Below are 21660 nucleotides of genomic sequence, written 5' to 3'. Positions count from 1 at the left end.
GGGACGGGTTTTGTTGTTAACATGAATCTTATTTTTGGTAAACCTAAGAAATATTTATATATTTCTATAGATAGATAGATAGATAGATAGATAGATAGATAGAGCGAGCTGTGACTGGAGACTCCTTCCAAAAAACTTAACATCTCTTCACAAAAATAAAAATCACCAAATCAATAATTACATCCATTTCTTTTTAGCCATGTACTGCATGTGCCATACAAGTCAATTAGAATGAGCGCATTAATATAAACCTGTGATTTGCAACTGCTGACAGAGCTGCTGTTAGGCTGTTATTGAAAATCAGCACCTTAATCAGCACCTTCTGACCAATCAGAATTGAGAATTCAGCATCACTGTGATATAATAATAATTAGCGTTGTGCATTTCCTGAGAGGCTGTTCCTGTGCAGATCTTGATTCGAAGTTTCATAAAACTGCTATTATGTAACCATCTCAGCTCATCACACCCTCAGGGGTCGGGTCTGAGTCCCACATCTGGTATATTAAATACCACTGATGTGAAACATGCTTAATTTGTGACTTCACACACACACACACACACACACACACACACACACACGTCCAAAATATGTACCATAAACGCCCAGACTTAGGTAAATAAAAAGTAAGATGGCAAATGTTGTTTCCTTCGTAAAGAGCTCTGGCATAAATTAGTTTGCCACTCTCTTATCTTGAATATTTCTCTAAGAGTCTCATTCATCATCAAGCTCTTTGAAGATCAGCAGGTGTGGAGGCTGCTGAGCTGTTTAAGATGCAGCGCGTGCCTCCGGTTTGCTGCGCATCTGACGTCCTGTTTGCTTTTAACTTCACCATCAGCCTGAGGACACGAAATGTACACCTTCACAGTTTTAAAGCAATAATCCTAAAGAATCAGGTGTAAGAATTTGCAGAAACACAGGACGGAGTCTGCCAGGTTTCTAACACACTTCTGACTATGTATAAAGCCTATTACCTCTTCTGCTGTAGGAGAAAAGTCTGGATATATGCGGTAATTGTAGGATTGGTGCTACGGAGATGCAAAAACATCTACTCTACTGTTATAGTGCTGTTCTAGATAAGTAGATAAGTGTGCTTTTTTTCAGCTTAAGAATGACTTAACCCCGTAAAACGCTGGGATTATTATTCAAATGTTCATTATTAGAAATTTGGTAACACTTGGCTACATAACACTGATATACTGTGAACTTACATCAACATTTATAGATTTTTATTCCAACAAGCCTCAGCTTGAGTACTCAAGAGTACTCATAACACCAGGTATTGGTTATCACATTCTCTAGGATGACTTATTAGAAAGTCATGGCCACCAGATTCTGATTGGTCGGAGGCTACTGATAAATTTTCCATAACAGTAGCTCAGCAGTAGTTCTGGTTGCAAGGTTTATATTAATCTGCAGTGTGTTTTGGATCATTGTCTTGCTGCACGATAAAGTTCCTCCTATTTAATTTGGATGCATTTCTCTGTAAATCGGCAGATAAAATGTTCCTGAAAGCTTCTAAATTCATTCTGCTGCTACCGTCATGAGTTCATCACATCATTAATAAAGCTTAGTGTACCTGTTCCACAAGCAGCCATGCAAGCCCAAGCCATGACACTACCTCCACCATGTTTCACAAATGAGCTTGTATGTTTTGGATGATGGCCAGATTCTTTCTTTCATATGATTGTTTTCTTGCTAGAAGTGCGGTATCCATCTAATAAAATGCATTCTGAAACTCTTAAACCTTCATACATGCCCAGAGGACGTGAGTGCCCATAGCACTGAGCAGCATTGTCCAGATCATGACTCACTTCAGGACCAAGGGCTGAAGGTGATATTCCCCCGAGCTCTCAAATCTGCCACTTCACAATTCAGGCGGAACTACCATTCTCGCTCTCTCGCTCTCTCTCTCTCTCTCTCTCTCTCTCTCTCTCTCTCTCTCCAGTATTATCCTTCACAACCGGGCTGTCTGCCATAGCACATTCACTTCATCCTAAACCATATGGAGCCTCATTACTGCAGCATGTTATGAGAACAAACTAAAGCAATTCAGTTTACAGCGCTACGGCTGGCATCTTCTTCTCCGTGAATGTCAAATAAAATCAATCTCGGTTTTACAGGTGGCATCTGCAGCGAAACAACACAAGTGTTTGTATCTGAAAAGATAAAAAAATAAAATGTAGGATGTTAATTTCAGGGAAAGTCTCGTGAATCAATAACCTGTTTTTTTCTACTGCTGTTTAACACAATGCAATATGTCAGCTTGTTGTTCTTCTCTGAGACCTGAGCAGTGTGCAGTCTGCCAAGTATTATCTGTCCAAATGTAAAAAGCAATACTACGTATTATGCTTTTGTTTCTATAATAACAACTTACACAAGGACTTGTATAGCGAATGTTCCACATTAATAGATTAAAGGCGGATTTAGTTGTGGATTCGTTCTCGTTTACATGACGGGTTTACATGAATTCATTCGTTCTAACGCGTTATGGTTTCTATAGTAACTACAGCTATGTCACAGTGACTTCACAGACACTCCACGTAAACAAGTTGCTGATATGGTGAGGTTTTCTGTAAGAGGACGACTTAGTATTTTTGGAAGGAGTCTCCAGTGCCAGCACTTTGTAACAAGCAGAGGAAAAGGACACAGGAAAGGACAAAGGAGTTTGGGGTTTCTTGTGAACATGACCGTACGGAGGGATAAAAATAAAAAATGAAAATAAGGCTGAAGAGGGAATGACTGTCTGTAATGTAAGATAAGAGTAACTAAATCGTTGACATTCCGTAGCATTAAATGTAACCGTAAACAGATACAGAGTATCATGTGTCATTCATTAATAAATATTGAATGGGGTGGGGGGGGGGGGGCATTTTCCAAAGTCTTTTACTTCATTTTTCTTATCAATTCTACACCATCTGTCTCATTTGACTCGGAAACGTTTTCATATTTCCAAGTTAAAAAAACGTACTTGTTACGTGAGGAGTCAAATAGCATATATCAACCGACTTCCAGTACCGAAGTCTCATTATTAAGGTTAGATGCCAAAAGAATTGGTCATGAGGTACAGAGCATGTCCAAGCTTCATAGAATTTTCGGATAAAAATGCAGATTGCAGGGTTTTAAATCAGAAAGCATGTAAAAGACTGTACTCAGAGTTGAGTTGTGTAGTGCATGTGTAGTGAGGATTTAATCAGTATTTAGACCTTAGACCTCAGTAACTACAGAATTAAGCACTATTCAGATATTGTCCAAGAGTTACAAACATTTACACTGAGGACACGCAGGAAACGGAGTCTTAATCTCAGACCGTGCTTATCTCACGATTGAATTTCTATGGATCAAATTATGAATGGATCAAATCTAGAACTATTAACGTGTTAAATTTGAATCAACAAAAAGTATGTGCATCATTTTATTAATTCGGCAGCTCAAAATACTGAATTAAAAGGCTGATAAAGTATTCTAAATCCTGTGCACTGATTATACATATATTAAAAAAATCAACTCACCAACACAAACATTATATGTTTCTCAGAAACATGTTTAATACAGTATATTGGATTAATTAAGGGACATTTGGAGATGTTAAACCTTGAAAACATTGCAACCTGGTCCTTAACGAGCTAACGAGCCTGTATTGCCTACATGCATTAATACTGTTCCCCACAATGTAAAACCTGTGGTTGGTAATGAGGATTTTATTTGCGTTTAAACAAATTTAAGTTGTAAGAATCTGTACAAATGCGAACTCCACTCCGAACCTGAATCGTCCTTATTTTCTGACAAGTACAAAAAGCATAAATTCAGCCTGATTACTGAATTCAAAATTGAACAATATATTCCCAGAAATAATATTTAAAGAGAGACATGGAATGTTCTGCACAATAACAAATCCTTTTAAACGGGAAATTCAATTTACTAGCAAAACAAGCTTGTTAAGTAGGTTCTTGTCACGAGAGTACGTTCTAATGTGTACTAGGCGAGTATAGGACCTACTCAATCCTCGACGTCTCCTGTGAGACGATTTCAGTGTTTGCGTTATGACTGTAGATGGACGACGGTGAAACAGATGTTGCGTGATTTTTCTACGTGGAATAGCAAAAGAAAACCGAGCACCGTCGTTCCATCACGAGTTCAGTCACAAAAGATTGATTACAGTTATAAATAATTCCCAAACACTGCTGCACTCTGTTCACCCTCGTTTCTATAGCGAGGACCAGAGACGTAAGTAATGAAACAAATAGACTGCAATCACAAAGCTGACTTTGATTCAGCAGGCTGGGAACACCCCGACGAGGGCTGAACAAACTATTCACTTCGATCCCTGGCAGCCATTTCCAACCTATCAGTACCCATTAACTTCAGCAAATCGGAAGGGTCAAGGGCAAAGAAAGGAGCACCGCTTGTTCATTCTGTTAATGCAAACAGAGAGCAAAGGGGTTTGGAGCACTGATCAGCTCTATAGTTTAAAAACAAGGCAAACACTTTAGTTAAAAAAATGTTCACTTACCGTCTGATTAGCTTTAATATTGAGTTGTATATGAGCTCATATGGTTGCCTCGACCTCCCTGTGCTATCAGTGTTATACTGCTTGGTATTGTGAGAGAAATTAAAAGCCTCGGGACTGGACTTTTTTTTTTTTCTAGTTATTTGTTTGTTAGGCACATAAGGAAAATCAATACTCCATCATAGTCATCAGTGAGGTGTTCAATGTACAGTGCACTCATTAGAGAAGAGAGGAAGATAAGAGTCAATGTCATTGATTTAGCACATACACATTTATCTCTTTTTTTAAGAGGCACTATCAGTACATTTACATGGACAACAATAATCCGATATTAACCCGATTAAGATGATAATCTGATTAAGGAACTAACAATTTTTTAGTACCTTAATCTGACTAAAGTCATAAGTAAAGTGAAGTAAACACAAATGGAATTAAGACGTGTGGAGTATTCCTGTTTTAGTCGCATTATCGACGTGCGTTACAGACATGTACACACCTTAATCACACTATTAACGTCATGTGGGAGTTTTCACCGCATTTTGCGACAGGACACGTACACACACGACAGCGCTCAACCGTTTGACGTCAAACAACAGCGCACGGCTGCGTCCCAAACCGCGTACTTACTTCCTATATAGTTAGGTTAAATTCATGCATCTCGGCTACTATATAGTAGGTGAGAATGCGGTTTGGGACGCAGCCCACGGCTTTAATCAGTCACCTATTTGCACGTACGGCACGACAAATAATTAACCGCGCTTGAAGCTTTCGTAAAATTTCAAATAAAAACACCCGAAACTGTATACGGTTCCATAACGAAGGCAATCTGTATGTCGATACGTGAAATTCTGGAGGGACGTCGGACGGCGTGGCGCGGTGACGTAATGACGTGTGCTGTTAATCGATCTATGTTCTATAACATGTAAAACAGGAACATGAAAGGAATATTCTAAAAGCGACTCATGTAAACACCTTAATCAGAATATTGTCTTATTCAGAATAAGGTCAATAATTAGATTACTGCTGTCCACGTAAACGTAGTCTATATCTGCAAATCAGAGAAATATGCCCCATGTTATAATGCTCCAGTTTGGAAGTAAAAATTTCTCACAATGCTCATTAATTAAATCTTTAACAGCATTTTGGTATCGCTAAATGGCCAAAAAAATATGGTTCTATTCTAAAAAAAAAAAAAAAAAACTGCTCTCACTTCTTAGAATACCTGTGAACTCCTAATCCTAAATCCTCACGATCCCTAACCAATCTCTCACAATCTCACAATCAGTCTCCTTAGACTTTACGGTCAATTAGCATTGGTGGTTGGTATATCTCATGTTCAATCCAATTACCGCTGGTTAATCCTACTCGTGTAAACGTAATCTCTGGCTTTTAAATTCACTATCCTGTGCCGTTCTGACTGAGATTCACAACCCTTCTGAGTCCGGCTTCCTCTCAAGGTTTATCGTTTTTATGTTTATGTTCATTATGGGAGGATTTTCTTCTACTGTCATCCTCAGTTTTTAGTAGACCTACATTTGTAAGGTACTATGTGACAGGTTTAGTGTACAAAACACAATGCAAATAAAATCAGATTGTTTTCTAGCAGCTTTGTAGTTTGGACTGAAATACACATGATGGTCATTTCAATCATGTAAGTGACCTAATGTAGAAACCCGTGATGGCTGTGGTAACATAGACGACAGAAATGTCTAATATTCGTTATGCAATCGAACCAACTTTTATAGGCTTGGGCGCCCTTATATTATACAATAAAATGTTTCCAAATCTCTTTGCTTTTCTGATGACTGCAGGTGATGCATGTGTCCTTGCTCTTGAAGTTTTATTTACTACTCAGTCTTGCTGGGGTTACAAGAAAAAATCATGGCCAAATTCAAAAGCAATCAAGAGGGAGAGCACAAGAGAAGATGGAGGTTGTTTTAATAGTAGCTCCATGAAGGAGATGCCTGAGGGCATTTCAGAGGACTCTGACTTCAAAGTCTCTGTTCCTCCATGAGAAAGGCCAAGGGAGATTTCGTATCAATTTTAGATGATAAAGAGAGAATGGAGAATCGGGGCAGCTGAACACACAACATAATAAAACCTACAACCAAAGTCAGGAGTTACACAAGTTATCGATGTATGAGCTCCAAAACAAAGCATGTGACATTTGGTGTGGCGTGATATGTTCTGGGTTTTTGACGTTATACAAGAGTGAGGTAGGTACCTGCAGGTCATGACACATTAGTGTATGTATAAGTAAGGAATAAGTCACTTGGTGTCTTTCAGTTGAAGATATAGAAGATATAACAGCTCAGTGACAGGGTGGTGTGATGTTACCACCATAAAGTTGATTACTTTCCAATAACTGCACATCCCAAAGCGTTTTATTCATCTAATACCACAGCACTTTATTGATTACTTTATTTTATTTAATAAGCAGTGGTATGCCGTACGTTATATCCATTTATTCTTATATTTAACGCTGTAGAACTTCTGCAAAACAAATTTTTTGTCGCCGCGTAATATAGCAACATAGCACCTATAAAAAGTTGTTCCCTCACCTGCATCTCCGTCGATGCCGCTGACCCTGGAGATTCCTTCAACAACTTTCAATAAACTTACAGAAAACTTCATCGTATCAACAATTACACATTTCTTTTAATCAGGTAATGTGTAGCGTTCACCGTACAAGACTCTAATTGTGTTGAAAGGATGTTCAGTAAGAGCAGATTGTAAACAAGAGTCCTGGGATGAGTCCTGGGTCTTGATGATTGCAGCAGCAGTTCCGGGGTACAAATCTATGCAGGTGAGATTATCCACTGAAGCAAAGGAGAATCTTGCGCATGAACTGCTTTTGGGAAGTGAAAATCTTTAAAGTATCCATGTAGGACCTTCCACAGCAGTCACAAGCCAAGCATGCTACTTATGGAACGTACTAAAAGAAGCCAGGACTAAGCAGGGAGTGTGGAGAAAAAAAACATTTGATACTTTTCTTCCACTCCTATGAAGGTCCAGTGGTCATCCAATCCCACTCCTACTTAAATAACTCAATTTTGCAGTGATAACTAGCATGTACTATGGTCTCAGAGAGCTATTGATTTGCTTTTCTCATCTTACCTATGGCTTTCCATAAAACCCTACTGTTTCAATAGAGTTAAAGCCCATGCTGTGATTTTCATCTACACTTAGGGCTGTTTTTAAGCGAACATATCCAATGATTCTTTGGTCAGAATTACAATTAGGTAAAAAAATAAATGTGATCTGAAATTGTGGCCAAGAGGACACCATAATGGCAGATATGCAGGACACAATAGGTTACCTGCCAGGGCCATTTAGACACAGCATTTAATCTTTCCCCCTCTTAGCTGACACGGAGCTCAATGGAAACCTCTTTAGGAAGGCAGGACATGGTGCTGATTGCTGCTGAGTGGCCATCGGTTCAAAGCTCATTTAAGAAAGTTGGAGACCTTTTCACCTCGCCACTGTATTGCGCTCAGGATGACAAACGAGCTGTAGAAACTGCAGCAGTCCCCATTCCCTATTTCCCTAAACAGCTATTTATCGACAACATCCCAGCCTGCCCGATAGCATCAGCTTCTCACAAAAGATCTCTATAAATAACCGTCTGATCCCATTTCCATTATAAAGCACATTATTGGACCAAACATATGGCAGAATTGGGGTGAATCTTATATTAAAAAATAAGATATTTTATACAAGTGGAAGATGCGATGTCACCGTGACATGCATCTGAATATTTTTAAATATCAAAACAGTCTCTGTTGAATTATACTGTATATAACTGATGTTTTGGGTGATTTTTACGGCGGTCGGCGCTGTCAAAGACTTGACAGCTAAGGAAGTTAAAAAATCACTACTTCCCTGATCTCTTTCCTGCTAGGCCTGTGTTTATGTAGGCATGGTCTTTTGCTTTTCCATCAAAACAAAAAATCTGAAATCTTCAAGTCAAATAGGCATGGGCTTCATTTAAAAAAATATATATATATATATATTTAAAACATTTAAAGACAAAACTGGAGTAAAAATATGTTTTGCTTTAACTACTCATAATGTTTTTCCTAAATCGATATGATTAACAGATTTACAAGTATGGGGTAAAACTTTACAATAACAGTACATGAATAATCATGCACTAATACCTGAATTAATACTTAAATAAGAACTAATGATGAGTTAAGGCATGTACTAATCACTAGCTAATGAAGAGTCTTATAAATTCATGCGTGAATAATGACCCCCTTAAGTACACTTAAGGATCGCGTCGAGATGAAATCATTGGTGTTTATTATTAGTGCGTCTTTATACGGTCAATAAGGAGGATCAATGTACTATTATGAAAGTAATCCAGCACCATCCAATGATGTCTGTATACGCAGCTGCATATGGCAAATTATATATAAACAATTTGAAATTATGCACGTGTAATTCATATTCTTTCATACAGAGCCTGTTTGATTTAGTTAACCCCTACGTGTTAATTAAAACATGAACTAACAAACATGTACTAACATGTACTTACGGTTCATAACACTTAATGCGTAAGACTCGCATCGTAGTTAAGGTTCGCTCTTCATTAGTCGGTGATTAGTACATGCCTTAACTCATCATTAGTTTATAATGAAGTAAGTATTAATTCAGGTATTAGTGCATGTTTATTCATGGACTGTTATTGTAAAGTGTTACCAGTATGTGTAATGCTTCTAATAACCGCCCCTTTTAAATGTTTATAATACATTAATTGCTGATTGATCATTAAATTCTGGTAACAAACCAGCTTTATATTTTCTATACAAGTTAATGAAAGACTAACCTACATTCAAAAACGTTCCACAGCGTTAAATCTAACTAAAAACCTGGGATAACATGTACGACTTGTCATCTGTTATTGAATAAAGATTGTAATCGTTGGTATACTGCTGCAGTATAAGTGGAGTAAAACACTTTGGCACATGCTGTTATAGGAACATAATCAAATTCAGAATGGTAACAGTAACTCCTCTTAATCATACCGCACTGTAGTTGATTATTTTTCCTGTAACAACATATCCCAAAGGGTATTTTTCCTTACAGAATTATTAACAGTCCATGTTTATAATTGAATAAGGGTTGATACAGTCATGGCACTCTGTTACCAGACCACATGTCACATTTTCCCCTGCATTTGTAGCTAGTATTTACATTTCAGATGAATGTAGTCGATGTATGGTTATGTTTTTTTATTATTATTATTATTATTGTTTCTATTCTTATTTAAAATGAAACCACGAACCCTTTTTGCAAAGATAGCTGTTAATTCGGTTTGAACAAAATGGCTTTTATTGTAAATATTGGAGAACTGGCTCGATTTATCCTGCATTAGGAATACTGCCTGCCGTCTGTCATGCCTAACAGGTAGGATGTAGGATGTGAGTTGTCTAAAACACGCTGAAAACAAGAGCATCTTCTTACAGAAGTCAAGGCCTACATTGCAAATAATTACAATTCAGCATATCCCGTGAATATGTGTAGGAAGCGGATGTTTCCGCAGGTGTCATTTGATTTCATGTCATATCATTTCATTCTTTTCTCTACCTTAATAGGTCATGGGTTTATTTAGCAAACATATTTGGAAAAGAAAAAAAAAAAAAAAAAAAAAAACTTTTCTGAGCTTCTGATATTTCATGTTGGCCTCCTGTTTGTTCGTTGCGGTATGGACACCAACCCGACGCCTTTCCTTATTGTGCAGGGATTTAAAGAATCCCTGAAGCAATCTGTATGCAATTTGTTATAGGGTTGGAATAATCTAATGAATAGGCAGAGTCAATTAGACAGGGCTGTTTTTCTTTGTCGTGCTTATTTGTCTTGACACTCTAAGTGCACATCTTGTCATCCAATATTATTAAGAAAAAAACAACTGGGGAAAAAGAAAGCAGAAATAAGCATATGAGGCATCTGTGACACCACACGTTATTATTGCTCCCTCTCTCTCTCTCTCTCTCTCTCTCTTTCTCTCTCTCTCTCTCTCTACAGGGATATCAAGTCCACATGCTTTCTTGTAATTAATGTTAATCTAGTCGAGGCCAGATAGCAAGCAGGGCTCTAGGGAGTGGACATCACTCGCATATTCAGGCTTCACACACTGAAGGTTCTACTAGGCCAAGGTTTTACTAGGAAGCATGCATGCCAAATACAATTTAACTTTTTTTTTTCTTTTTTTTTAAACTGTCAACTTAAAATTACTTGTTTTTTAAATTCTTAATCATTGGGGAAGATTTCGCAGGGGCACGTGGCTTGGCACGTTTGACTCTCACCTCTAGGGTTGGGGGTTTGAATCCTGTCTCCGCCATGTGTGCATGGAGTTTACATGTTCTCCCCGTGCTTCGGGGGTTTTCTCCAGGTACTCCGGTTTCCTCCTCCTGTCCAAAGACATGTGTTGTAGGCTGATTGGCATTTCCAAATTGTCCGTAGTGTGTGTGTGTGTGTGTGTGTGTGTGTGTGTGTGTGTGTGAGAGAGAGAGAGAGAGAGAGAGAGAGAGAGAGAGAGAGAGAGAGATTGTGCCCTGCTATGTGATGGTACCCTGTCCAGGGTGTCCCCTGCCTTGTGTCCCAAGTCCCTTGAGATAGGCTGCAAGGCCACTACACTGTTACCGAACTACAGCGGTACACTGAACTGTTCGATGAACTGTAGAGAGAGAGAGAGAGAGAGAGAGAGAGAGTTTGTTTTATTTTTTATATGTGATCACATATTATTCACATAATTGCATGTGAAATGTATATGATTGTTCCTTAAGGGATAATATAATAACTAGCCTACTGTAGTAGTACCGACTGTTTGCTAGCTTCCTATTAAATAAAAGATAGCCAATAGCTAGCTCACTATCCTCATTTTTCACTATCTTTGGACATGTAAGATTAGCACAAGTCTGTGTTTAGGTATGTGGCTAATATTGTTAATGAAATTTCATTTAATTTAATTAGATTTTAAAAACTGGATTTGGCATAAGCAGTATGCAAATCTGAGAATGTGATTAGCCAGTTGTTAGCTACTATCTGATACTGTCAGATAACAAAATTGGCTACTGGTTTCAATTACATACTGTATGCTAGTTAGCTTCCTAGAGCCTAGTTTTAATTATATAATATAGCCTTAATTTAATTACTTACTAGTTAGTCAAACATTAGCTAGCATGATAGTGAACGTTGCTAGCTACTACTGGAAAGCAGCCTAGTTACCTGGCTAATCATTGCTGGCTAATATTGCTAATTAGATTAGCAATGGAAAATTGTATTTAAAGGAGGAAGTATATCAAGCTGAGAAGATTACAATTATTACATTAGATAAATTCTGCTCTGGTTGACCAGAAAGTCTGATCTTTTACAAATGTACACATATACCTTCTGTGTGGGTGTTTTTGATGCTGTATTCAGTGTGTGTTTGTGTGTGTGTGTGTTCTCCATGTCTCTATTCATTCACACTGAACACCTCTGATCCTCCAGGGATTACACAAAGTGAGTGACATAACCGAGGTCACATTATTGACTTCACTGACCTACTGTTCGTTTGGAAGTGAATTCATTATATACTTTCCACACAATTAAGAACGGGCACACAGGAAACATTATAATCCTGTGTCAGGAAACATGAAAGGGTTGCGAGATGTTCTTTTTTTTTGGTGACGTAAAAGTCTCTAAAGAGAACAATCTCCTTCCCAGAAGCCGGATCTCACAGGGATAGACTTATTGAAGATAAGCATTCTGGCCGTAATGTACTTTTCATTAGAACTTGAGCAGCATTGACCCGGTGCTAAGAGGAGGGAGAGCTTTTTGTATGAGCTTTTGTGTGCAGTTTGGATTTGCTGTGAGCTGTGAGTGCTGTTCTCAAAGCAATTTCTTGAGGCAGGGTGCCTCCACGTAGGGATCAGTCTGTTGATGATTACCTCTGCTTCACATCATAATAGAGAGGCGTGAATGGTCTGTCAGATGCTGTGTCGGCCATGTTGCTCTTAGAGCTTTATAAGCAGCCAAATGATTCACTGCAGAAACAGCATCGCTAATGCTACTTCCGGCAATTTAAGTGCCATCTGAAGTGCCTGTGCTCAAGTGGAAATCTTATTATGGGTTTAAGGAGATGCTACTGTGTTACAGGTTAAACGGGTGAAATTTGATGTTTATGACCCAATAGTAGTGAACATATCTCAGTGGAACAAATGGTTGACATGATTGCAGACCACTTGATTAACAACCAATTGTTAAATCCCATGACTTGCAGTGAGCCAAAGTTGGGCCCTTCATCAATTTCACATCTGTAATTGTATTAAAATCTGCCCAGGGTCTGCCCAGGACTGCGTGACAAAATCAGCACAACAGCCAATCAAAACTAGCCTTATTCCAAATCTCAAAATGTACTCTGTAACCCTATATAGCACTTTTAATCAACAATCTGCTACAATTATACTACTCTTAGGTTTTAATACTGAATTTCTACAATCCTGAGAGTAGTGTTTCGAAAGTTAGTTCCGAAAAGTAATTAATTACTCATTACTAATTACATTGGCAATGTTGTATTTAAATTACTGACTAATTAATCTGTCGGAAAAGTAATTGCATTACTCTTTACTAAGTACTTCTTAAAATTCGTATCAACCTTGAACCCATGGACTATAGAAAAGAAACTCTTAATGTAATGTAAATGTAAACAAGGCATATAAACTGGCATAACAATAAGAGCTATTACTTCAGAAAGAGTCCAATGGTGTTTTTCCCTAGGATATAACTTTTTCATTTTGCCATGATGTTCTTGTCTACATGTGTAAAAAAAATAAAAAAATGTACAAAAACAATCCATGAACCCCACAGCCACCTGGCAAGAACTCATGCTAAAACTCATGCTAAAACTCACCTTAAAACTCACGCTAAAATTCACGTTAAAACTCACGCTAAAATTCATGCTAAAACTCATGCTAAAACTCACGCTAAAACTCATGCTAAAACTCATGCTAAAATTCATGCTAAAACTCACGCTAAAACTCACGCTAAAACTCACGCTAAAACTCATGCTAAAACTCACGTTAAAACTCACGCTAAAACTCATGCTAAAACTCACGCTAAAAAACCACTAAAACTCACGCTAAAACTCAAGCTAAAATACCGCTAAAACTCACGCTAAAACTCATGCTAAAACTCATGCTAAAATACCGTTAAAACTCACACTAAAACTCATGCTAAAATACCGCTAAAACTCACACTAAAATACCGCTAAAACTCACACTAAAACACTGCTAAAACTCACACTAAAATACCGCTAAAACTCACACTAAAATACTGCTAAAACTCACACTAAAATACCGCTAAAACTCACACTAAAATACTGCTAAAACTCACACTAAAACTCATGCTAAAACCCATCCTAAAATACCGCTAACGAATTTAGCAATTATTTCGACATTAAAATTGTTGAAAGTGGTTAAGCTGTTGGACTTTTGATCAGAAGGTTGTTGGGCCCTTCAGCAAGGCCCTTAATCATCAACTGCTCAGTTCTGCAAAATGAGATGAATGTAAGTCACTCTGAATCAGGGTGTCTGCCAAAATGCTGTAAATGTAAATGTAACGCAAGTACACCATTACGTAAAAGTGAAGAGTGATCCCTTACTTTACTTTTTTCAGGGGAAAAGTAATTTAATTACAGTAACACATTACTTAGTAACGCATTATACCCAACACTTCCTGACAGTAAATTTAGATTACACCCCAGCTCCATTGATTTCTCGATTCTCATTGGTCAAAAGGTGTTGGTTAATTTTCTATAACAGCTTCTCTGACAATTGTTCTTGCTGCAATTTAAGTCACAGGTTTCTATTAAGTTTACTTGTTGTAATACTTTCTATAGTAATAGCTCATTATTAAGGCAGACAAGCTACATAGTCTAAGCTTAATACTAAACTAATTAAGAACGTGTTGTTATTTAACAAGGAGAAACATGATCGATGATATGGTGATGTTCTCTGTAAGGAGACGATTATTTCCAGTCAGTAAGTTTTCCAGCATGGGAAATTCTTCAAGACAAAGCAGCTCCGGTTTCCTGGTAACATTCTGCTTTTATTGTTATTTTTTGTCTTATTGGGTCTTAATGTAAGTAAATCAAACATTCCAGAACATAAAATGTGACGACATTTCCATTTATTCATTTAGCAGACGCTTTTATCCAAGGCGACTTACAAATGAGGAAATACATGCAAAAAAAAAAAAAAAAAGCAAGGCACTTTCCGATGAGGATGGGATTCGAACTCACGTGTGCAGAACACAATGGATTAGCAGTCCATCACCAGTATTGGGTAAGTTACTCCAAAAAAAGTAATCCACTACAGATGACTAATTACTACTTTAAAATTGTAATCTGATTACATCACTGATTACCGCATGTAAAATTGAATCAGATTACTAATTACTTTACTTTCATGTTACGTTCAAAACCTATCAAACCTACAAAAATACACCACAAAGTGAAACTCGTAGTTCTTTCAGTAAATTTAGTGCGCGTCAATGTATGACACGATCAGAAAAAGTTAGATTTCTCATAAAGCCTGCCTTTAGTATTGTTACTGTTTATAGGAATAGCAGACTGATAAAATATAAAACTTTTCTAACTAGGCTAGTTTGGTGTCGCTATCCAAGTGGAGGCACAGCTAAGCTCTCATTGTATGGGTTTAGCTGCTACAGTGCCATGTAGAGTACATTATCTTTCCTTCTGCTCTGCTCATATCATGTTCATGTAAACTGGAACTCATATAGATGTTTACACACCTTGTTTTCCTGCTCAGCATCAGAGGATGCTACTGTTTCCGTTTCAACCCCTTTATTAGTTTAAAAAATCAGCGTATATCAATTTCCCCTCACACTGACTGTGAGCTAGCGTTCGGCAGAATCGAGAGATTTTCAGCCAATAAGACACGAGTGCTTCCATGTATTTTCCTGTAAACCCTGTCTGATTGGTCTCGCCTCCGTTCACTGAAGATATGAAATTACAGGAGGTCTTCTGTTAGGGAATTCAGTTACGTAGTGACGAACCGCTCCGAGTGGAGAATTATTCGGGCTAAAGATAAAATCTTCGTGGCAAAACGTGATTTATTTTAAAAATGCATTTTACTTAATATTGTTATCTTAACAATAAATTTGTAATGCAAGTGACGTCATTTTATTGACATCAGTAACTGTAATCAAATTACATCAATTTAAAATGTAATCTGTTACGTTACTGCGTTATCAGATAAAGTCATTCGATTACAGTAACACGTCACCTTAACCACTCGGCCACCTCATACTGTACCTCTGTCCAGATAAAAAGTCTGATGTGTCATTCATTAATTAATTCAAAATTGCAATAGAGTGAGAGGAATAAAACTCCTTAGGACATGCTATTGAAAAAAAATAATTATGTTTGGGGTGACAGCAATGACTCTGCTTTGCGTTGGCCACATCACACCCTCTTTTAGTTGATTATTGTTTTATTTCATACTATCTGTGTCATTCAGGACTCCAATGACAAAAAAAAAGAGAAAAACATGTAAATCCACTGAAATACGTTAAGTTGAATTCCTCTAGCAGGCTGGTACGCAAGCACCGGTGCAATTGCCTAGTTTCTCTTTTCTTTATTCCAATGCGTTGTACATTTTCATTATGATAGCGGCAGTCTTGCAAAGTGAGTCCCGAAAATGTTCAAAGAAATTGAGAAGAAAGCAAGTAGTCCTCGACAGTCTCAAGGAGAAGATTGGGGTTGTTTAGAGAGTGGAAAGAGGTGAACCGAGCTTTTTACTTTGCCTGGATGGGGAAAAAAAAAAAAACATGTCTAACAAAGCAGTATTAAAACACGCCGTTTCCCTCAATAGCTCGTCGACCAAAATGACCTTGTATTTCAAAACCTTGTCCTAAATAAAGTATAGGAGAATGAGAATGAGAGTCGACCAATTCACTGAAGCATAACATAATAAATACAGTACAATCAGAATCACTTATTGTAGTACAATAACAAAAAAAATGTTATTATTTCTACTGATACACCTATATTAAGTTATTGAAATTGAATAAACATTACATGTATGTGTAACAGCCTTTAGTGCATTTAGTGTTTGTTTGTTTTGGGTTTTTTTTTTTTTTCAATCTATTTGACTTGATCTAGATTAGATTTGAGATTTTGACTATCTGGTTATAGAAAGAAAGAAAGAAAGGAAGGAAGGAAGGAAGGAAGAAAGAAAGAAATACAGAAAGGAAGGAAGGAGGAATGATAGAAAGAAAGAAAGGAAGAAAGAAAGATAGAAATAAAGAAATGAAGAAAAATAGAAAGGAAGAAGAAAGAAAGATAGAAAGAAAGGATGAAAGGAAGAAAGAAAGGACGAAAGAAAGAAAGAAAGGACGAAAGAAAGAAAGAAAGAAAGAAAGAAAGATGTAAATGAATTAATAATCCGCTCACAGCTGAGCATTTCAATGCAGCCCTATTTTGCAGGAAAAGAGCAAGTCATGACTCTGCAATAGATAATAGCAATAGATATTTTCCTCAAAGTTAAGGACAAAAGAGTTTTTGTTTTTGCCAAATGCGCTATGTATTTCCCGAGTCTTCATCGCTGTGTGACGTGGTGAAAAAACAATAACTCGGTTGGGTCAAAAGTCAAAATACAGAAATAACATAGGGACGAAAAACAAATACCAGCGGCTGCTGAATTGGTGATAGATATTGGAAATGTCAATGTGGGTATGATGGAGTGGAAAAAACATTCCCATATTTTTCCCCAAGGCCATCTCTGTCTTGTATTTGGTGTGCATGTAAGTGTGTGTGTGTGTGTGTGTGTTTGGAGGAGAGACAGAGAGAGTGCGAGAGTACGAGAACAGTGAATGGTGATGATTACCATCAGGAACTGGGTCTTGACTCTGACGGATTCTACACCAGCATGGGAAATATTGTCCCAGTTTTCAGCCCACAGATTTGCAACAAATAAACACCCCATTGGCTGTTTTTCTTCGTTGCCAGTACTGAAGTGATACATACAGGTACATCTCAAAAAATTTGAATATCGTGGAAAAGTTTGTTTTTTTCCCTAATTTAATGCAAAACGTGGAACTTTCATATATTCTAGATTCATTACACAGAAAGTGAAATATTTCAGGCCTTTTTTTTATTATTTTAATCTCGATGATTACGGTTTACAGCTCATGGAAATCAAAAATCTGGTATCTCAAAATATTAGAATAATTTATAATACAGAAATGTCGTTCTGAGAAGACTCTAATCAGGGAATTAACTCCAAACACCTGAAAAGGTTTCCTGAGTCTTTAATCTCTCAGTCTGGTTCAGTACACAACCGCAATCACGGGGAAGATGGAAGTAAACGTTGCATTTGATTTGGAAATCAAGGTTCCAGAGTCTGGAGGAAGAGTGGAGAGGAACAGAATCCAAGCTGCTTGAAGTCCAGTGTGAAGTTTCCACAGTCAGTGATGATTTGGGTTGCCATGTCATCTGCTGGTGTTGGTCCAGTGTGTTTTCTCAAGTCGAGAGTCGATGCAGCGTCTACCAGGAGATTTTAGAGCACTTCATGCTTCCATCTGCTGACGAGCTTTATGGAGATGCTGATTTCCTTTTCCAACAGGACTTGGCACCTGCCCAGAGTGCCAAAACTATTAGTAACTGGTTTACAGATAGTGGTATTACTGTGCTTGATTGGCCAGCCGACTCGCCTGACCCGAACCCCATAGAGAATCTACGAGAGACACCAGACCTTTTTTTTAGCTGCACCTGTATGAGATTTGAGTAAAATTACACCCTGCCTGTGTGTTTGAGTATCAGGGGCAGGGGGTGATTATCCCATGCTGCTTGAGTAAAGAGAGTTTGACCCATGATCAATATCGTGTGAAGGAGGATGAATGGCTGATAGCACCGGTTAATTATTGAAGTGGGAATTTACTGTAAAGCCATCGAACATATCACAGAGTCAGAACATCGATAGATGCAACAGTCTGATTTAAAAACCACCGCTGAAAAAGAATGAAGAATAAAGTAAGGCTTACTTGGGACAAATAATGGTGATCAGTGATTGGTCATTGGATTGGAAGCAATGGTGTAACGTGCGTATTGAAGCAGATGAAGCAGGCCGTAAACGTGTGAGTGTATGAACGCAAAAAATTTACTACAAACTGTTATCAGGGTTAAAATCCATAGCATGGGTCAAAGAAATGGATTATCAGTTATCAAAATACTAGAAACAGGCACAAGGGTCAAATCCAAGAAATACTCTAACTAGGGAGCTAGGATATGGGAACACAGGAAAATACAGACGCTAGGAAGCTGTGAATTGAGGCTAAGTATTGCATATTAACTTTAAACAAGACTTTGCAAAGACACAAAGAAACAAGAGGGCTTAAATACACAGACAAATCATGAACTTAACAGGTAACGGGTAAGTACAATAGGGATGACACATATATGTCATCACAAGGAGCGGAGACCGGACCTGGAAGTGAAAACAAAGAAACCGTGCACCCGAAATCACGTACTGTGACAGTACCTACTGCACGGCCGTTGATACAGTAAGTACTGATCAGTATATATGTGTGTAGTATGAATACAATCCAGGCATACTACATCTGCCAGGTTGGCATTGTCATGTGACCTACGACATCATAATAACCGATGCAACGCATTCCACCATTTGTGATTCTGACAGCTCTTCCGTACCAGTCCCATTGCCTCATGGGATAGCGCAGTGTCCATTGGTCCCCTACTGCAAACTCTCAGTAGAAGCAATAGGTCATCTGGTTATTTCTCACATACTATATGTAGTAGATATTCGGACGCAGCAAATGTCCCAAAGGTACGACTCAAAATAGCTTTCACTTCTAAGATAAAAAATAATTTTTGACATTGTGTGTTTTGCCTTTTATGGAGTTGTGGGCGTCGCCAAATGCAAATCAGCTGTGCCATGCACTCGCCTTGTCATTTACAGGTGATCGCCATTGATCGATATACTGTCCGCATGCAGGCACGAAGAAAATCAGCGTGAATCCGCCGGAAATTCTTGGTTCGGTTTGACTTGCGCAAACATTTACACACCAAAAAAAAAAAAAAAAAAAAAAAGATGGCTAAATTGTTAAAGATTAGTAAAGGATTGATAAATGAGGCCTTTTGTGTGCACAGCAGCAAGTTTAACAAAACCAACAAGGTCTATTATGCTGTGATCCATTTTTGTGCGAACTGGGTTGGTGTGCTAATGTGAATCATTAACTGAAATTACACACTTTATTAATATTCATTAATATTTCCGGGTATCGTTAAGGATGATTAAAAAATAATTTGTATTTCTGCGGAGTGCCTCATTCATCAACAACGAAATGAACTGAAATGAATCAAATAATATAAGCTATCATTATTAATACAGAGAAGACGTAGGCCTGTGTACATACAATTAGCATCAGACAATTACAGCAGCCACAGTGGGAATGAAGTGCAGAAAATGGTTCAGTACCAAGAGACAGTAATTGCGCTGATCAGTGACATGGATCCATCCGATGTGTGGAAACTAGAATCTGATTGCTTGGGGCTTGCAACATTATCATTAGGAAAGGAGTATTGGGACGTGTATTTTAAATCATCTCCGGTACCCAGGCCACATGTTATGTTCCTTAGACATGTCCAAGTAATTGTATTCAGCGTTTGTTTTTGGTTCTTTACAAATTGCACGTATAATAAAAAAGTTGTTCATCAATACAGAGTACAATAATTATTACACGTGACTTTTTTTTCCTGGATTTCAGATCGAATTTGAATCATCTCGTGTTATCTCTACTTTGAATTTTGCAAAAATGCAAATAATACGTAGAAATGTATAGTATTTGACCAAAAGTATGTGGACACCTGAGCATCTCATTCCAGATGTATTCCCCCTTTTGCTGTTATAATAACCTCCACTCTTCTGGGAAGGCTTTCCACTAGATTTTGGGGCGTGGCCTTGGGGATTTGTGAGCATAAGTGAGATCAGGTACTGAAGTTTGTTTGAGGAGGTCTGGGGTGCAGTTGGTGTTCCCATTCATCCCAAAGGTGCTCAATGGGGTTGATGTGCAGGACACTCGGGTTTGTCCAGTCCAAACTTAACACACCATGTCGTCATCGAGCTCGCTTTGGGTACAGGGACATTGTCATGCTGGAACAGGTTTGGGCCTCTGAGTTCCAGTGAATGGAAATCGTAACGCTACAACATTCAAAGACGTTCTATACAAATGTGTGTCTCAGACATTGTGGCAACAGTTTGGGGAAGAACCGCATATTGGTGTGATGGTCAGGTGTCTACAAACAAAAGTCCATATAGTGTCTAGTGCTTAGATAGTCCTCTGTTATAAACATATATCACAAATAAATACTTAACACTTATTGCTTATTAATAGTTATACCACAGCACTGTTGAAATGTTGACTCTGATTGGTCAGAAGGTGTTGATTAAATAATCTATAACAGTAGCCATCCTTCAAATTACAAGTGTATATTAATATGCTGTTTGTGATATGATATTGTTTCTACAGTAACAACTTACACATGTAAACCAATTTTAAAAAGTGTGTAATTGTTCATGTGGTTACATTTTCTGTGAGGAGACGTTTAAAAAGCATTTTAGGAAGGAGTCTCCAGTGTCAGTGCTTTATAACAGTCAGGGGTAAAGCTGTCACGTTAAGTTTCAGCCAATTCAGGACAGATGAGTGTACGGTTTCTGGTTTTTCACTAACAAGCTGCTTTTTTTTTTGTCTTATTAATCTCAAGAAATAGACATTAAAAGAGGCGCTGGAGCAGAAACAGCTGTTTATAGCTGCTATAACGTGAGGGATAACAGGAATTCTCTTGCTTTACGGATGTTCCACAATGTTAAATGTAGGTTTAAATGGAAAAAAAAATAAAAGTATCACAAGTTGTTCTTAAATTTATCCAAAATACTGGAATGCAACCACTGGCAAATTGCTATGGTATGCAAGGAATAAAACACTTCAGGACATGCTGTTATACAGTAGGAAAATAATCAACTTCAGGGTGGTGACTCTGCTTCATGTCAGCTGCATTGTACTACCTCAGCTGTGATTAGCCAGCTTTAAAAATGTTTAAGAAATAATATTTTTAAATAAAAGT

The sequence above is a fragment of the Ictalurus furcatus genome, chromosome 13, assembly GCF_023375685.1.
Source record: "Ictalurus furcatus strain D&B chromosome 13, Billie_1.0, whole genome shotgun sequence".
Taxonomy (NCBI): Eukaryota; Metazoa; Chordata; class Actinopteri; order Siluriformes; family Ictaluridae; genus Ictalurus; species Ictalurus furcatus.
This window is presented reverse-complemented; position numbering follows the sequence as displayed.